This window comes from Carassius auratus, chromosome 1 (assembly GCF_003368295.1).
Source record: "Carassius auratus strain Wakin chromosome 1, ASM336829v1, whole genome shotgun sequence".
Lineage (NCBI taxonomy): Eukaryota > Metazoa > Chordata > Actinopteri > Cypriniformes > Cyprinidae > Carassius > Carassius auratus.
The window spans coordinates 23,198,338-23,218,756 of record NC_039243.1 but is presented as its reverse complement, the minus strand read 5'-3'; positions in this window follow the sequence as shown (position 1 = coordinate 23,218,756).

The following is a 20,419-nucleotide window of genomic DNA, read 5'->3' as shown; positions in this document are numbered from 1 at the left end:
CATCTTCACTTTCTATCTTAGAGGTTTTGCAGTCACTACTTCAGTCCAGCACTGAAGGGAACATCCAGTGAGCCTTTACTAATGGTCCCATCTCTGACTGACCCTGCTAACAATATGAGGGTCATGATTGGACCCCTGGCGGGGCAATAAAAACCTTTAGACTGGAGATGGGACGTGATAGGCCACATATTTGTCTTCCAGCTACACGCAGATGGACAAGGCTAATGGGCCTGTGATGGCAGGCTATCGGATAAAACCAGTCAGCACACTTAGTAATGTGCTAAGACCTAACAGCAGAGAGGTCATATCTCTCGGGTGATGGGGTGGAAAGGGGGTCGCATAACACAAGATAGAGGGCACTTACTTGATGCTGTTTGAATTTGGCAGGGAACATTTTTTGTTGGGTTGCCAGGGGATGTGAGTAGCACATCTGTTACCAAGACAACTGCACAGGTACCTCAGGATAGATAGATGGATGGAATTTGGGTGTTCTCTCTATATGTTTGTTATAAAATGCTTTCTCTATTTTGGAAGGAATGTTTAAGTTTGGGTAAATGTTTTATTTTATATTGTCCACATGCAGGAAGTATTAGTGTTAATTAATTTAACAAAGAAGGCCAAAAAAAGATTTTACATTTTAGAGCTGAGATTTGGGTGAGATTTTTTTATATATTTTTTTTTAAGGGGTTGGAGGGAGGGTCCTCACAATCAGATATTTTAAATTTATATCGTTTTTTACAGGACAAATGCCTGGAACTTTTATATCTCTAATTCACATTTGTAGATTGTAGATCTCTTGCTACTGTATGTATTCTCACAAACACTACTGCTGTTCCATGGCTTTATTTTTAAAACTTATCAGACAAAGATAAGCTCAATAAAATCATGCCATCGAGATGCATCAGCTTCCTACAGAGGTTTCATCAAGTGCTGCTATTTATTCAAGCGAAGGTGACACGCAGGTGAAACCATTTGTGCTTCGACACATTCGTCTACTCCGCTGCATTATATATCATGTGCAGATAATGAATTCACCTACCTGAAAGTTTTCTGCAGCAATCTGTTTCAAGTGTTTTTTTTTTTTTTTTTCTTGTTCTTTCGTAGGTAGTAGACTGAGATTATAATTTTCATTCTCAATCAATATGACACTTTTGAGTAATGACTTAAAGTTAATATTTTACATAATGTCTCATTATTGAAGAACTTATGGCAGATGGGTGTGAATCATGGGTAGACTATGACTTTTAAAAATGAACGTTTAAAATGTGTGGTGGGGGGGTTGCAGCAATGCCATAAACTGGTTATTTTAAGACCTGATCACTGAGAGGTTCTTTGGGGAACCAAAAATCGTTTTTTTATGGCATCACACCTGGAGCTAGACTTTAACTTTTTTACATTTGAGTGCAAGCAAAGCAAGATTTTTTCCCGTTAATCCAGATTACTGATGGTTAATCTGCATTCTGTGAATACTTGCATTGATTTGAGTAACTCTTCCATCATTCTAATCGCATGTAACTGCACTGATTATATCGGGTCAGAAGTTGCAGCCACTTTAACCATGTTTACACACTTGTAGCTCAACTGAGAGTCCTTGAACAATCAAAGGGCTCCATCAGAGGACCACTGGGGCCTCCATCCTGACACTCTTATAGTCTGAGTGAGACACGTACAAGTGCTCACCTCCCTCTCTTTGTTTACTAGAAAAGTTAAAAGCCGTACAGGCTGTGAAATTGTATTTCCCCTCTATCACACCCGCCTGCCACAGACCATGAATAAATGCAAAGCAATCACTACAGGGCTGTTTTAAACACTAGCATTGTTCCCTCAATTTTTGCCACCTTCCCATGGTTTAAAATGGGAAAAGAGAGATTTCAGATGAGTTTGCACTGGAGTAAATGAGAAGTCAAGAAGTGGCCTGTTCCCATGGAGACATGAGCGAGTCAAACCTTAACGATTTGCATCTTTAACGCTGCATTCTTCAGAATAAACAATGTGCATTTGCAGAATCATTACCGGAGCGTACACTAAAAGAACTGCTCAAGGGCATGTTTTTACTCTCATTGTTCAGTAGTTTCCCTTTTGCGGGGGACGTTAGAGTAACATTTATTTCTCTCAGGCAGAAATAATGGGCGCATCCTCTATTATTCAAAAGCTGCCACAATTGGCATGTAGATAAATCTGATTCCACTCAGAACACATATTGCTATGATGTACAGCTGCGTTTATGCACTTTAAGAGATGCTCACAACAAAACTGCAAAATGTACTGTGTGTCGGGAGGGGGGGGGGGGGTGGGGGGGGGGTTGGGGGGGGGGTCTCCAACTAGTTAACTTTACTTAAATGGTAGTTTGAGTAAAAAAAAGAAAAAGCAAATCGTTGTCCTCTTTGTTTGATCAAAATACTTGTTTTCTTTTAAGTTCAATTTTTTGCAGTGCATAATTTCAGGATTCTCACCTCATCTTTCCCTGTGTTGTTCTTTTCAGGCACTTCATGCAGTGTTGAATGATATCCTGAACTGTGTCTGCAGAGTTAATGAAACACTTCTTGCAATATTCAGCACCTGTGCTGAAAGTGCCTTTGGGACCTGCATAATCTTTGCATTTCTCCATATTCAGGTTCACCACAAATGAAGCATCTCTCCTCTGAAGATAAACAGAGGTCATGTCTAACAGATGGCGATAGTTTGAAATGGAACATAGGTGACAGGGGCTCTTAAAAAATCATACCGTGATTATTCCTGACGTGATTTTCTCTGCTCATAATGGAGTACAGAAATAATGCATGGCGATAAGATTAACAGGTTTTCTTTTTATTGATTGTGAGTCAACATGTTTTGTGCAAATGCCATCTGCCATCCATCATAACCTTCTGCATCTCCAGTCCAACTTTATCTTTCTTTTTTTTGTGTCCTTCTTTATTCATTCCACAGGTGTGTATAGAGATGATCAAATATGCAGATATGCCAAGAGTAACTGCGGTTATGCTGTTGTTTTTATAGTGAAAGTGGTAAAATAATATGAACAAAATTCCAACCACTTGAGGAGAATTCATCACTGCAAGGACAGACCTATGGCCTTTCAATGAATGACAGTGTTTCACTTCTGGGTCGTATTTACTTTTTGAGTTTTATCAGTGATAATTTAATTTCACCATTGAAGTCTGTAAAAGCCCCATCTGAGATTGACATATAAATAAAAATGTAAATATTTGGCCTCTGATAAATTGATGCTCAATGGACTGTGTCTATGATTGTATTACATTATTTTTACTATTTACCATTTACAATTTTTTTTGTTTGTTTTGTTTGTATACCATAGTCAAAATATCAAATAAGGCCGACGAAAGTTAGGAGGAAATATCTTTATGACACTGAGTAAAGGCTTTTCCATTTTTAAGAGCTAATATAATTAACTTTCAAAGTGACATTGGATCTAATTGAACAGTCTCTGAATCTAATTCTGTGTTACATCAGAAAACAGCTTTTTCACTTTAATGTGAATGCAGTGCCCTGTATGGGTAAATGTGTGCTCACTTTTCACCATTATTAACAGCAAGCAAATGAGACGGTGGATGAAAAATATACATGGAAAGAGTATTTGTCATGCCAACATTCTGCTATCTCCAACACAGACATCAGCAGGAGAGAGATGCAATGCGCTTATCCTTTTTCCAGGTGAAATATTCATGTGCTGATACAAGCATACATACATATACACCATCATTTTCCTGAATAACCATTTCTACTGTGTTATCCTCATACAAATAAGAGATCCATGCTTCCCAGGAACATACCTGGAGCGAGATAGACGACCTTTCACAAATACATGGATAATGGCAAACTGTATTTCGTATTTCCCTTTTCTTCTTCCGCAGATGTGCCATTTATTTTCTAATGGCTTAGACGGGCCGCTGGTTACTGTCTCATTGAAATTACATTTCCCAAGGACGATATTGAAAGTTCAAGGTTAATCATGGGCTGAAAAGGGAAAGAAGAATGAAAAGAAGCAATTCTCCTGAGCCATGTCTACGGATTCCAGATGGCGAATGCACAGTATGTTTGCGCCAGTTATTTTTGATTCAGTTAAAATCATCTCAAAGCACATTGAAATCTTGTGCATTGTGTTTAGAGCTGTAAAAATGTGTGCTTCTGCATGTCTAAACTTCTGCAGGTATTATTGTGTACATATACTTGGTGAATTCAAATCAACAAGCAGTAGTTTACTCAGAAGATTTTGTGTCTTTTCAAACTTGTAACTGTTTTTATCTAATGAACACAGAATTTAATTTGTGAAGATATTCCACTCTTTTCAATCTAATGGAAGTGAAAGGTGGAAGTTATCGATGTGTTTCGTGCACTATATTTCAAGCCTTCTTAAGTCATATGATCATTTTGTGTAAACAACAAACTTATTTTTAAGCTATAGATGTTTAGATATTTTTACAACAAAACAAGACAGTAGTACTGCTTTTAAAATGTTTGCAGTCACTAAAGTTGGTAAAAGTGTAGCATGAAAAATACCATTAAAACATTCATAAGAACCGCATGAGTTTAGATGAAATATTCTGCAAATAACTACTATTTTTGTTACATTGTATTGCACACGCAGCCGTGCAGCCAAGAAAGCTGATGCAATGATCAAACACACTGTCCTGAAAAGCTCTCCGTTCAAATAAAAGTTTCACTGATTCATTCTAGTCCCTCCACAGAAGTCCCTGTGAGGTTTTGATGTCTTATTTTCATTTGAAAAATCTTCAAATATTGCTCTTAATCACTATCTTGTCATTTGTTTTTAGTTTCGTTATTTATCATCCTGCGTTAGATTAGTATTGGTTCTGTGGCAGAATAATAATGCTCATGCTGGGATATCCGAGACCCCAAGACTAATCAATACTAATGACTTTACCAGACATCTAATGAGAATTGATATTAAACTTGATAAAACACCTAACCAAAAATAAACAAAGAATGTAAATGAAACAAAAAATGCTTTATTAAAAGAATTAGGGTTTTAATTAGGTTAGAGCAGTGGTTCCCAAACCTGTCCTGGCGTACACCCAACACTGCACGTTTTCTTTGTCTCCCTAATTAAACACATCTGATTCAACTCATCAGCTCATTATATGAGCTGATGAGTTGAATCAGATGTGTTTAATTAGGGAGACAAAGAAAACGTGCAGTGTTGGGTGTACGCCAGGACAGGTTTGGGAACCACTGGGTTAGAGGACAAGAATTGGATAGGTAGTAAAAAAAGTAAAAAAAAAAAAGACAATTAGAAATGAGTGAAATACTTTTTATTAGTTTTATTAAAATAATAGAAATAATAATAAAAATAACAACAGAACATAATGTTAAAAACATATCGTGTGTGTAGTTTAAGCTGCTTTTGTTATCTAATTTCATTTTCCAAAGTTTGGCTGTAAAAATCAAATGTGCAATTGGTAAGACCAACGATAGTCCCGCCCCAAACTCACACCATTGGTTGAACCAAAGTGTTTGTATTGATCTGGAAGGCGTTTTACAAAAGCAATGGTCACAAACATACTTTTGTCTCTATATTCAACTGGGATGGACGAAAGTATTAACACCTTAAAAGTCACACATAAGTGTAGCTTGTTTCAAAACTGTTTCAAAGTAGCTTCTTCAACACTGGGCCTGTTTATCTCTCAGAACGAGTAAGCAGTATGTTATCGCTGTTTTTTGGCTTTCACAAACCAACAAACTCCCAGCTAGCGAGTACTACTCGCCATTCTTACTGAAAAAAAAGGAAAAACAGAATAAAAAAAGGTTTATCTCACCTCTGCAAACATGCTGCCTGCGTTTCATCGGCCCCGAGCACAGTCCTCTCTTGTGAAATCCATTCCTTTCTCCCCTGCTAGTTCCCATAGGGCCCTGTGGGAGCTGAGCGCTTATTGAAACTGCCATCTTATCCCAGGAAAAAAGAGAAATCACACAGACACACCACTTCTCAAATAGACTAGTAATAAGTCTCGGTCAAGAGACGTACCTTTTTTGAGTATAAATTGGCCGTGGGCTTTAAATTTAAAGCAATTTTTGGTATTACTCTGACGCTCTGAATATGAAATAAGTGCAGAGGGAGAGAGATCAGAAATTGTGCAGACAACAGCAGTTACTAACAGGAATGCTATGAGTCTCGTAAGCAGACAGCTAAAAAAAATGGCAAACACATTTTAGAGAGAAAAAAAAACAAAACAAAAAAACTTACCTTTAAGGTCAGCAGATAGTGAGACATATAGATTTCCCTGGAGCACTTTGATCTTGACAATGCCACTGTAATATTATGTATGGTTCTGCTTACATTTCTTCCCTAATCTGACCTTACATTTGGAGCAGAAAAGGGCACTTCTTGCAGTAATATCTCAAGCTGTGGCCAAGAACTTAGTGTTGAACACATTCATTACTGCATCAGTTTGGGGTAGAAGTTTTTGTCTGTTTTTTCAAGACACTGTTGTGTCACCTAATAATCCTGAAAATCACTTTCATTCTATTGTCTTCTCTATAATCCAAAATCTGAAAAAAAAAAATTATATCTCAACAGATGCTAAAAATTATACTGTGTAAATGTATTATTATCATAAAAATATTGTATTGTAAATACATTGAGTTAATTAAGGATCCTTTGTTTAAACCGATTCAAACGGCAATTCCTAATTTGGTCTTTTTGAATGCTTCATTTAAATGGCAAGCTCAAAATATATTAGTTGATAAATGAGAATACACTGGTTGGGCTGTATGTTTTTGATTCACTAGAAACAATTGGTTCATATGAGTCGCCTGTTCATGAATGAGACTACACTGGTTATGCTGGTTGTTTTTCCCTGAAAAGAACCAGTTCATATGAGTCATTTATTCATAAGGGATTACACTGGTTGTGCAGAAAATATTTGATTCACTAAAACGAACTGGTTCATTCGAGTCTTTTTTTCATTTTTAGGAATACACTGGTTGCGCAGTATGTTTTCAATTCCCTCAAAAGAACTGGTTCATTAGAGTTATTAGTTCCACTGGTTGTGCTGTAAGTTTTTGATTCACTAAAAATAATTGGTTCATTTGAGTCACCTGTTCATGAATGAGACGGGTTTGTTTGTTTGTTTGTGGTGGGCCGTTAACGTGAGACTCTTATCGGGTGATAAAAAAAATATCGCCGTTAATCTATTCACAATGACTTTCACCTTGATATTTTAGCGCAGATGTATGCCTAGCTGAATTGCACTGTAGGGGGCGAGAAAGAATCTTTGCACCTGTGTGTATGCCTGTGAAATTACCACATCAAACATGACGTGCTAACATGGATGCAGCTGAAGCCACCGGGTTTGCTTCAGGGATTTTTTTTTTTTTTTTTAAGAAGCTTCCCAATGGAAACCTCGACAAGACTTACACCTGTTTCACACATACTCCGTCTGCAGTGCTGAAGCAGCACCGACTCCTACTCATTGTGCTTTCACACAGGACGCGTTTGCAATCCGCTACTCGGTACATGAACGATCGCTGCACTGCTGCAGACGCAATGCTCCTGGAACACACTGACGGACCACAACCGCCTGAATGCTTGAATCCGTTAACATGGGTGCGTAAAAAAATACGAAACGCATACACACTGCAGACAGAGTATGTGTGAAACAGATGTAAGGTTGTTTGCACCTTGTGCAATGTGGAATTAGTTTACAGCTTTCTCAAGCACTTTGTGATGCATTTTTGGAAACAGGAGATGAGCCCCTGGTCTAATGCACCACCTGGTTTGAGAAACCCGTTCTAAAAGAAAATATATATTTATATTTTGAAGTTTGCTGTTTGGCTTTGATTTACTAAAAAACAACCAGTTCATGAGAGTCATTTATTCATAAACGGGTCTACACTGGTTGTGCTGTATGTGTTTGATTCACTGAAAAGGAACCAGGCATTCCTTTCTGTATTTTTATTAGCCTCTCTCTTTTTTCTTTTTTCTGCATGTTTGGCACACACTGGTTCAAATCTTACTGGTTGTGGCCCAATGCCATTCCCCCAATTCAATGATTTGTTATTAAATGCTGAAAGTTACTGTAAAAAAAAAAAATCACAATATAGCCAACCAATAATTCATCAGCTCAGCAGAAAATGTCTGGCAAAGATGAACATTTCAGTGGATTGGGAAAAGGCAAAAAGTGAAGTACAAATTGAGTATAAATGGGAACAGATGTTGCAATTAACAGTGAAATTTTCTACTTGGCAGCAGATATCGGACCATTGATCTACATTAAGAGGACAGTAACTTCGTGTAAGTATGTGTGAGAGAGAACCAGAGAAGCTCATAGGTAAAGCATGCATCAGTTCCACACACTCACATTAGCATCTGTTTCATAACACAATTTCTCCATAACAATTCAATTAAAATTATCTGGAGCATGTGCATTCCTCCAATCAGAAACTTGCAATTGGACAAATCTATTTTCTGTCGTGACTAATGCAGTTAGTGATTAATGAGTGTGAAGACAAAGTGGGAAAAGGCAGGTGCAGAACGGATGAAAGAAAATGTACAAGTATATGAAACCTTACTATAAAGTTGTTCCATAATTATAATGATGCCTTTCCAAATTTCATTTTAAAAGAATAGTTCACACAAAAATAATAACAATACAAATAAAATAAAATAAAAAATCCTGAAAATGCATTCACCCTCAGGCCATCCAAGACAAAGAGGAGTTTATTTCTTCATCAGAACATATTTGAAGAAATGTAGCGTTATATCACGTTCACCAATCTATCCTCTGCAGTGAATGGGTGCCGTCAGAATGAGAGTCCAAACAGCTGATAAAAACATCACAATAATCCACATCACGCCAGTCCATCAATTAATGTCTTGTGCAGAGGGCATCTGTGTGTTTGTAATAAACAAATTCATCAAGACTTGTTTTAAATCGTGGATTATTATGATGATTTTATCAACAGTTTGGACTCTCATTCTGACTGCACCCATTCACTGCGTAAGATACATTAGTGATTTAATGTTCCATTTCTACAAACTCATCTACATCTTGGATGGTCTCAGAGTGAGTATAATTTCATTTTGGGTGCGCAAAGCACACAAGTTTTCGAACAAATACTGGAATAGGGTTTTACAGCTTCACTTCCAGAAGTTATGACATGACAATGAATCAGTAAGTTAAACATCCTTGAAACATTTATATTTTGTAAGGCCTTTTGATTCTTCAGATAGGCATGTCTCATTGCTCTTCCTTGTGACAGGTAATATCAAAAGCCCATGCCATCCTTCGGTGAAGAGTCATTTTTTTGATATGTGGTTGCTTGGAGGTCAATGACAGGCTTTTGTGTTTTTACATCAAACATTGTGTCATGACCACATAATGGCATGACTTCTGTTCTAAGAGATTAATAGCCTTTGCAGAGAGTCACTGAGCCTGTTCACCTCAGCCATGAAACGGCCATGGCACGGATTCCTCATAATAGTTTATTTTTTTCTCTTTTACAAAGCAGACATCACAGCAATCAGGAAACTCATTTTCTGCAGATTGGATGTGACATTTGACACGGGTATGACAAATCTAATAAATACGCTCTTTATGCATGTGACTATTTCACTTGTGCATTCAGAGCATCTGCAAGGTCAGTCAGAAGAGGATGGGGAAGAAATTGATTGTGAAATGTTCAGAGAGACTTCAATTTTTTGTGGTTATCATATGTTGTTTTACATTTTTGCTGAACACTGTTTTGTGACTGATTGTGTTCAATTTATTATTTATTATTCATCTTCCTGCAATTCCGACAACCTGTGGTTCAAAGACAATTTGATTCAAACTTATATATCAAAGGAAGCCAATACTTAAATTCTAAATTCTCAGTTTATTATGAATACAAAATCAACTTAAGAATTCAAAATATTCAATATTTTATGAACTTGGAGTATTCCATTTGACATGCATAACTAAGTTTTTTGTGCTGACTTCATTAAAAGTTTTCAGACATTTTTGATAGGATTCTAAGATTTATATTAGATATTTATAACATCAGTAATAGATTAAGTAAAAATTGCAATACTGTTAAATAAATATAGTAAAAAAATATAAAATAATCAAGTTTAATGTAACAATATATTTACTTTTTTGTGATTTGTGTCATTTTCCAATTGTGATTTGGAAAATGTTTATTATTCGCTACACACATATCCACCACAAAAATAAATTGTACCTAATTTTGGTTAGAAACGATGCTTCTCGTTAGAAAATGTTGGCTGTGGTTGTTCTACAGCTTGTATTCAAGAAGTTAATCTTGATTATAAAGAACACATGACAAACGAGCTCCTCTCTACCGCTTAGCTTTGCCTCCAGCCAAAATATTTTTTCTTCTAATTTCTTTTTGGGTTGCTTTCATTTCATTTTCACAGTTTGCTGCCTCCAAGTCGGTCAGGTTTCAAACTGCATGGTGTGCAAGAGCCCAAGGGTTAAGCATATAATATAAAATCGTATTTACACTTGCAATCATAGAGTTATAGTGTATAAAAAAAATATACACTGGATGCAAAAGCAAGTCTATTAAGTCTGCAGTTGTAACACACTGAGCTGTAGGTATATTACCAGAAGTCTTCAGAGAGTCCTCGGTGTTATCAAGCCCTTCTCTCATTAAGAAAGTGATGAAAGCATAATGGCTGTTCCATGCACACACTCCCGTGTGTGAAGAGAGGGAAGGAATATCAGATTCAGGAGCCGATGGGAATGTGAGCTGCATTGTGGCCTTCTCTGGCTTGTTTATTTACATACCTTCCATTCCTCCGGTTATATCTCTGTTTTCTTTCCCCTGAAAAGGACAGAAGCCATTATGTTGACACTCTAAATGGAGGTTTAATGATCGTGTGATCCTACATTGCTTTATTTTGAAATGAGAGGCCATACGGAGTGACGCTCTTTAGTACCGACCCATTGCACCATGGTTTCTTTGAGTCTATGAAAAGTCAAACAAATTCAAAGACCCAGGGGAGCACTGCTAAGTATTTAAAGAAATAAATACAACAAATTCTCACAGTGAGAATGCATTAGAAAAAAAAAAATAATAATAATTCCTTTTGGCTCACATACGGTATACAGTACAGTTTTGTACATTTGAATAAACACTGAAAGTTTAGAAAGCACATAAGAAAATTATACTAACTAAACCTTAAACTAAAATGAAAACTTGAAATATAAAAATAAAAGTCAATGAATAATATATAATGTATAAATAAGACTAAAACAGCACTTATTGTACTAATAAAAGTGAAGACATGTGTACTCTTTTTTTCAGCTATTGAGCACAAAAGATAATTGAAGAATATTGGTAAACAAAGAGTTGGTGGTAGCCATTGACTTCCATAGTATTTTTTTCTTACTATCTAAGTCAATGGCTACCATCTTGAGGGTAAAGCCCCGTTCACACCAAGAATGATAACTATAAAGATAACTATAAAGATAACGATATTAGCGTCCACACCAGCGAACGATATCGTCTGTTTCTTCTGAGTGCACGTGCATCTGCCGCTTTAAATCCTCGAGCTCATTATAGCAGGATGGATTCTGATTGGATGTCAATTTTTATATCGTTCATCAGCTGGAAAAAAAATCGTTCTGAAAATGATTCCAACGATACCGTTTCTCTATGCCTTTATCGTTATAGTTGTAGTGTGGACTCTGCTATTCTTTAATATTGAGAACGATTTTTAGAACTATATCTTTATCGTAATCTTTATAGTTATCGTGCTTGGTGTGAACGGGCCTTAAGTAAATGATGACAGAATTGTTGGATGAACTATCCCTTTAAGGATACAGTGTGAAATGTTAAATGTGATGCTTTAAAGCTGCGGTAGGTAACTTTTGAAGCCCATGCGGACGGTTAATAAACAGAACTGCTTGCGTCTTGCGGAAGAACATCGTAGCCGGAACTACTTCTCTCTGTTTATGTCTATGAAGAATCACAAAGGCACTGGGTTACTCCGCCGCAGTACCCCCGAAGCAATCTAAAATAGTCCGAATATAAACACTTATTATAGGTGCTTATTACCTACTGCAGCTTTAAATGTAACAGTTTGAATTTAAAAGATGCATAAAATTGTGTATGTCTGTAAAATGTGTGCTAGAACAGTAGGAAAATGACCTGCAAAATGAATTGAGACCATATTGTTTTAGCTTCTGTAAAGGTCAACCAGGAAGTAAAGCAAATAATATTTGAAGTGGACAGAAAAGTCAATATGATATCAGTGATTTATGAAAAAACTATCCGAAACTCTCAGGGGTCGGTGGAAGGGGCAGGCCTATTTTGAGTGGGTTTTTAAACTTCAAACATACAAAAAGCACCCGCTCTCAAATGCAAGCAGCGAGGTCTGCACTATTGAGTTAAACATCAGTGAGTCACATAACGCTCCAAAACACTGAATCCACACCAAAACCCTGCGGCTGATTTGAGAAATGGCTCCCTCTTGCTTCTCTCCCTGAATCCACGAATGAGTTTATCACACATTAGTCAGCCTCGCTCTCACGAAGACACTGATATTTGCCATGAAAAGGCCATGCTGTGGTAATCCCTCTCCGTGTATGTAGCTGGGTAATAATCATACAGAGCCTGCTAATCTGGATTTACTGTTTGAAACACTGCCACTTGCGGAGAGTCCAATCTGCGGCTGTTATTTTTCATCCAAAGCTCCTCAGAAAACATTCACCTGGCAAAGAGGGGGACAAGACAACTAAAGGGTTGCCACCCGAGAAATGTCTGACTTTCCTGGATTGAGACAGATGGCAGGATTTAGTGAAACCTGCTCGAGGAATTATATTATTTATCCCAGCAGGTAGACTGATGGTTTTGTGGGATACATATGAGTTGCATTGCTTATTAAAAAAATGCAGTAATGTGAAGTATTGGTGAAACCTAGAGTAAATTTTTCTTTCTATTACAGGAAGACAGCACAATTATAACAGGCAACTTCTCCACCAAAAATCACAAGCAAGCAGAAAATGTAATAATCAACCTTCAACAAAAAAATTGACAACTTTAATATGGTACTACTCTTCTCTTATCAAAAGTAATGATGCCTTTGGATTGCTAAATCAAAAATAAATAAATAAACGTGCAAGAATGTGAACAGACCAACAAGCAGTCCCTTTTGAATATACTTGAAGGGTAAGTTGCCAATTTATAATCAGCTTTGCTTTTGTGTCACCAGACAGGCAGCGCCAAAATCAAACGTTTTCAAGGGGGTTCAAGTTTTGCAAAAAGGGAAAGCCACAGCCCCGTGTCTCTTTTCTCTAGACATTTGGCACCGATTTAATTTTTTCCACATTTCTACTGCATAGACAGCCAAGTTTTATTAAAAGCCCATCTTGCCCGCAGTCAATTACCTTTTAAACATGTGGTCTTGCATCATTCTGGTATCAATTGCATTAGAAACAAACCTCAAGGGGGCGATAGAGTTACATTCAAATGTCCTTGGCTTTATTCAGGTAAGTTTTATAATTGTTGTGCAAGAGAAAACTGACCTGCTTTATCAGCTCTGAGAGTGCGAAGCATGCTTGCATTCCATTAAAAATTTTGGAATGCAACAATACACTAAATTGAGTAGCTAGAAACTTCTGCATTCATGTGCATAGAGAAGACTATACTTTGGGCCTTATATTATTACTGGTATGTTAAGAAATGGAAAAGGTTTGTCTGAACTGAAAGATATGTAGATGTTTTTTTCACAACAGTTCGATCCCATCCTGGAATCTGATCAGCCAAGAGCGCTGTGTTCCAAGAGCGCTGAACAAACAGCAATGAGACTTTTTACTTTATCAAAATCTATTGTCTGTGTTTGCACATTCCAGTGCATTAAGGATTTCAGTGACTCTGTCTGAAGGTTACATTAACAAGAGACTGTCTTTACAAGTTATTTGAATCACTTCATACAGCAAAAACACTGTAATTCAATGTGCTTTGACTTAGTTTGAAACGATTTTTGTTGTAACATTCTGACATTTAGTATTTAATTCAGTATTGATTTAATACATAACTATATCAATGGTACTGTTACTTTGGACACATATATATGTTTCTAATACAAAAATATAACAGCTTGATTTGTACTAATCTGTGAATTATGAGGCACAGTGTAAAAATTGCTTCCCCAGTCTCCTAGTTTTTCAGATCACTGTCAACGATGTGCCTGCAAAGTTTATTATCAGCCAGATAGGATGTGCATTACAATTAAATAACCTCCCCTGACTAAATCACTTCTGAGTGGATTATTTTAACGTCCCTATAGCTCTGAAATCTTACAAAATTGATAGTTTGCAATAACTTACACAAGCTCAGATCTGCCGTGCAAACTTCCAACCTTCCCTCACAACTTTCTCATCCATTTAATTCAGTTCAGACTGGTCAGGAAAACCTTGCAAACTGACACATACAGGTGAGCTGGTTTGATTGCAATCACTGTACAGTGGAATGAGGAAGTTTGAAGCCTGTAGGAGACAGAAGCATTGATCTCGGGGAATTAAATCAAAGTTCGAAATGAGGAGGGAAATTGAATTAGATACTTCAATTAATTTTCCATTTCTGAACTCTGTATCCTCTTACATTTAATGTCTGCTAATGGAGTGACGGAGAGACGGAGGAGAAATGCACTTTCATTTGTTTCTTCTCTCCTCTTCATCCTCAATTATCTGGCATTAATGATAGGGCAGATAAAGATGTATTTAAAAATCTTTAATTAAACTAATGTAGAATAAGATGTCGCTCATGTGTATGTAATGAGGCCTGGAATCAAAGCAGAAATAGGAAATTACCAGCAAAAACTTCATCTCATTTTACTGTAATAAGAAATGACAAAAATCTCATTATGGTACAACCAACGTTGGCAGTGGCGAGAGGAGTTCTGTAAGTGTTATTTAATCAATTTGCATACATTTGCAATTACATTTCCCATCCACCAATAGAACAGGGAAAAAGGGACATTCATAACATTCGAACTTGCAAGGTTGTCTCATTTTAAAGATGTGTTTTTACCAATGAATGCAGTACCAGCTGATGCAATGAATGTTGATAAAATGTCAAATTTGCTTTGTTAAAGGTGGGGTTGAAGATGTCTTTGAGAAACCAATGAAAAAAAAAATCTGCAATATTCAATTATATGTTCTGAAAAAGCTTTTATCACTTGCCCTACCATTTAAAAAAATATTTTCTCAGTCTGTATATGCAATTGCACACATGAGTATATGAATTCATTTCATTCACTTCTACCAAATAAATCATAAATTTCTGTTTTTTTGCACGTTCTTAAAAAAAAAAAAAAGTCAGAAAGTTGCATATCGACAAACTCTTTCAGAGAATCTTCCCATTTCAAATTTCCACACACAGATTATAAACCATAACGATTCAAGTCTAAAACTGATATGCTGCTCTTACATTTTTCATTATTTTCCTGAAATGTTTCAGTGTTCTGGGAGAAGCAGCGATACAAATAAATCCAGATGCAAGAACAATCATTTGCAGAGGATTTGACTGTTTTAAGGGAGACCGAATATTTCTGCCAGGCGCATTCTCAGAAGGGCAATCCGGCATAATATCTTCATCTAATAACTGCCATTTCTTTAATGCGTGCTCTTCCATACTAGGCTTCTCAAAAAGGGTTTGAATAACTACCTTTCGAATTACCTGAGAGAGTCGTTTCAGTAATGGCTTTTTAATCACCTTGAAAATCACTATTCCATCACAAAACTTTCTCACATGGTGCTGAAAAGGAAAAGGTTTCCTTTGGATTTAATGCTTTTGGCAAAGTGTCTGCCTCATCTTTTTCTCTCAAACCCTCACTTACAGTCTTTCTCTCCCTCTACCACCATCAATCTTCAGTTTTACTCACACACCCAATCTTTTTCATTTTTGACAAATTATACTGCAACCTCATTAAAGACAAAAGTATTGAAGAGCAGGGTAGATATATTCTTTTGGAGTGTGTTTTTGTTTGTGGCCGTATAACACACAATGCATATTGAGTTAAATCTATAAATAGATGTTATTAGTCTCAGGGATCTCTAAACTTGGTGATGTGGATCCTCAGCTAAGAGAAACTAATAGCCAGTGCTCTACGCTTCACGGATCTCTATTCTCAATTTCTTTTGTTGATAAACACTCACAATGCACAAGCACTTTAAGCAGCCCATGGATAAAGAAATAAAGAGAAAAATACTATCAATTTAGCTCACTTCCTAATTGATATTCAGGGATTTTAGTAAGGCCTAGCCATTTAATGCAGAGATCCTGGAATTTGTGCAGATTCGTTTTCAATGCACATCTGCAGTTTTTCCACTCGTCAGCGGTTTTATCATGTTATGATCAAATATGCACTCAACATCTAGGAACTATACATATTTAACAACACAAACTCTACTAGATTCTAAAAATGCAACAACTGTGGAATGTAAATGGCTTGTTTACTCTGTGTATCTGCATAGCGAGGCAGCATTAACCCTGCATTAATCCATAGCATCTCGAAGATGATCGCAATGCCTCTGTTTTTTTTGTTTTTTTTTTTATTGTTTTTTTTTTATGAAATTCTGAAACTGAATAATTTAATGGCATTAAAGGAATAGTTTACCCAACGGGCCATCCGAGATGTAGATAAGTTTGTTTGGGGAAATGTAGCATCACTTTCTCACCAGTGTATATTTGGAGAAATCTAGCATCACTTGCTCACCAGTGTATCCTCTGGAGTGAATGGGTGCCATCAGAATGAGAGTCCAAACAGCTAACCACAATAATCCACAAATATTACATGACTCCATTCCATTAGTTAACATTTAGTGAACTGTACTGTATGTTTGCAAGGAACAAAACCTTTATTAATGTAATCTATAATCCATAACGCTTCCTCCAGTGAAAAGTCTATCTCCCCGTCAGCTCACATCAGCAAATCTGTTTATAACTGTTTTGGACTGTTTTCACTTTTAAACAGGTCTCGGTTTGTGCAAATTTCTCTCCTCCTCAACACACAAAGCTTTTTTGCTTCATAAGATGAAGTGATGGACTGGAGTGTGGATTACTTTTGGGTTATTGTGATGTTTTTATCAGCCGTTTGGACTCTCATTCTGACGGCACCCATTCATTGCAGAGGACCTACTGGTGAGCAAGTGACGGAATGCTACATTTATTCAAATATTTTCCAGTGAAACTCATGTACATCTTGGAGGGCCTGGTGGTGACTACATTTTCAGATTTTTGATCCATTACTGACAACATTTCAGCTGATGTTGAGCTCAGTGTCTGAATTGGTTAAATAAATGCAGTCTAGGTAGTGAGCATAAGAAACTTCTTTCAAAAACATTCAAAAATCTTACCAACCTCAAACTTTCGGTATGTAGATGCTCAAATGTATTATTCTAGATCGCAGGTCAACAATGGCAACTTATTAACCTTGTATTAGACCAGGCCAAACAGACCGAAATTGTACTATTCTATTTGAAACCATTCAGAGTACCTCAAATCTCTTTGGAATACTTTTAGAGTTGCCAATTCAAACTACTTTTCAAACTGGAAGTCATTGCTCCAGGTTGTCTTATGGAGTGCAATTCACCAGGCGCTAGAAGTCAGAGACTGTGGGACTGAAGCTAGTACATAACATTCGTAAAGATCATAAATATTTAATATGTTGTGCAGGAAAGTAAAACAGGGTAAGGTTTTAGCTAAGTTTGGTGATGATGTGGAGACGGAGCTCTGGCCGGCTCAAAACAGCAGGCAACAGCAGAATGCAGAATTACCCCATGTGTGATATGGGACACTATATCAGAACGTCAGCGTCCACCGCATCATCTGTTTCCATTACCGCAGTTCTTGAACCAAACGATATGCTTTCCAGTCTCCAGTCAAAAGTAATAAATTGTAGATATGGTGTATTATTTTGTGTATGAGGAGACATTAAAAGCAAATGTGAATCCTGACTTTTAGGGGATATGGCACATTTTATTGACAGAGATTAGTGGGCACTCTTCAGGCAGACAGAGGTGTAATTGAAATGGGACATGACATGGGCTGCATTCAGATCTGCATCTAACACTTGAACACAAAGGCTTCGCTTAGACTTATGCATTTACTACTAAGCCACATCTCAGCTCAAATGAGAATTAATCTTTTTATTGCCATAAACAGAAAGTTAAGAAGGCCAGGACAAGAACACGTTCATTTTGCATTTGCCAGTAATCATCAGCAGTAATATTTAAGAATTGCACAATGGCTCCAAATACTTAATTATAATTTTTATATTATAACAGGCACAGTTGACAGTAATTTTAATGTAAAATATTTTTTAAATATAAAAATAATATAATGTTAACATTTTATAAGAATATTTGTTTTTAAAAATGACTGAAATGTCATGCATTTTTTGATTATTAATATATTAATTAATATATTAGGTTAAAGTGTTAAAATGTGATAATTATGAATTTTTCATTTGAATATCCTTGTCTTCGAAAGAATGTAATTCTAAGCCCTGATATAGAGCATTACATTGTGCATGTTATTATAGAGTAATGATCCACTATATGCTATAATGTGAATGATGGCAGATAAGGATATGTAAATATAAAAGTCTGATTAGCTAAATGGAATCTGCTGGCTCAGCTCTTGGTTCAGGTAATAGGAAAAACACTTAGATGGGAGACAGTGATTCAGAGAGGCAGTCGGAGAAAATTCAGGTGCCTGATTCCATTAGAGCTCCAGTTTCTCATCGGAGAACAATAACCCCAACACTTTTCATCTTTTGAAGCTCTGATTCAGCCAAATGGATGATAAAGATGGTAAATGTGCCAGTCTATCATCAAATGTCTCTAGCATATGTCACTCCAGTGTGTCAAGTGTATTAAAAAAGTAGATATTTTAGTGAGCATACTTCTCACCAACTCAGGCAGTCCTCTTTACATTAAGTGGTGCAGGCAACAGAACGCTGCTTTCCAGCCAAGAACGGTTACAGACTGCTGAAATAGTCCTGCTGTCGACCAGAACTGACAAAGTGGGCAGAAAGCCTGGTTCTCAAAGGCTGACAGGCACACGGATGGCAGGAAAAGTTGCCAGGAGCCAGAACGGCTGCATCAGTCTGGAAAAGACAGCTATAGGCACTTTGAGAAAAGGATGCTGACTTTTAAGAAATAATAATTTATAAAGAAGTGATAGGTGAAAGGAACTAAAAGTGGATAAACTGGATTCTTCTTCTTCTTCTTCTTCTTCTTCTTCTTCTTCTTCTTCTTCTTCTTCTTCTTCTTCTTCTTCTTCTTCTTCTTCTTCTTCTTCTTGAGCTGGTTCAATATGCTTTAACTTCATATCTTTCATTTCTTATTGGTGAACACCAATACTGTAAAACCAGATGGTTTAGCTAACTTCTGGTAATGAAGGCTAACTTTCTGAAGTTAATACCAAAACGGAATCACACAAAATTAAATGCAAACTGTCATTCTGAGTTTGGGGTTGGAATTATAAAAAAATAATAAATAAATAAGTCTCTGTGCTCACTGAGGCTGCATTTATTTGAACAGAAATATAATAAAAACATGCAAATGCTTTTTACTTTAACATGAAAACATGAAAATATTACAAATAAAAAATAATATTTAATATCTTTTAAAATGTGATTTTTCTCATAATGGCAAAGCAGCCATTACTCAATTCTTCAGTGTCACATGATCGATCAGAAATTAAACTGCTTGATATTTTTGTGGAAACATGAAAAGTGGCAGTAAAGATTTATATTGTAAAAAATAAATAAATAAATATTTCAAATAAATGCTGTTCCCTTGAACTTTATATTCATCAAATGATAATCCTGAAAAAAAAAAAAAAAAATATATATATATATATATATATATATATATATATATATTTTTTTTTTTTTTTTTTTTTTTTTTTTCAGGATTATCATATTAGGATTATCATATCAGAATATTATTTTTTACTATATAAATCTTTACTGCCACTTTTCATGTTTCCACAAAAATATCAAGCAGTTTGATTTCTGATATATATATATTTTATATATAACAGCAATTATTTGAAATATATATATTTTTTTTTTTTACAATATACATCTTTACTGTCACTTTTCATCAATTTAATGCATCCTTGCTTAATAAAAGTATTAATTTCTTTTTCATTTTTATTTATTTATTTACTTAGTCAACCCAATGCACATCCTGGTAAATAAATTGATTCCGGCAGTGGTTCTTAAAATTGCCGTTTATAATAAAGCATTGCTAAAATGATGTCCTTCACCCTGTGAAGTCAGTATGATTGCTTTCAGATAACATATGAAATCAGTACTAGCCAATCAATGTACGTAAAGATGAGGGAAAATCCCTTGTCCAAAGCAGTGAATGAATTCACCCCAGCTCTGTGACTGTTTCATTATGTTCTGGAGGAAAGA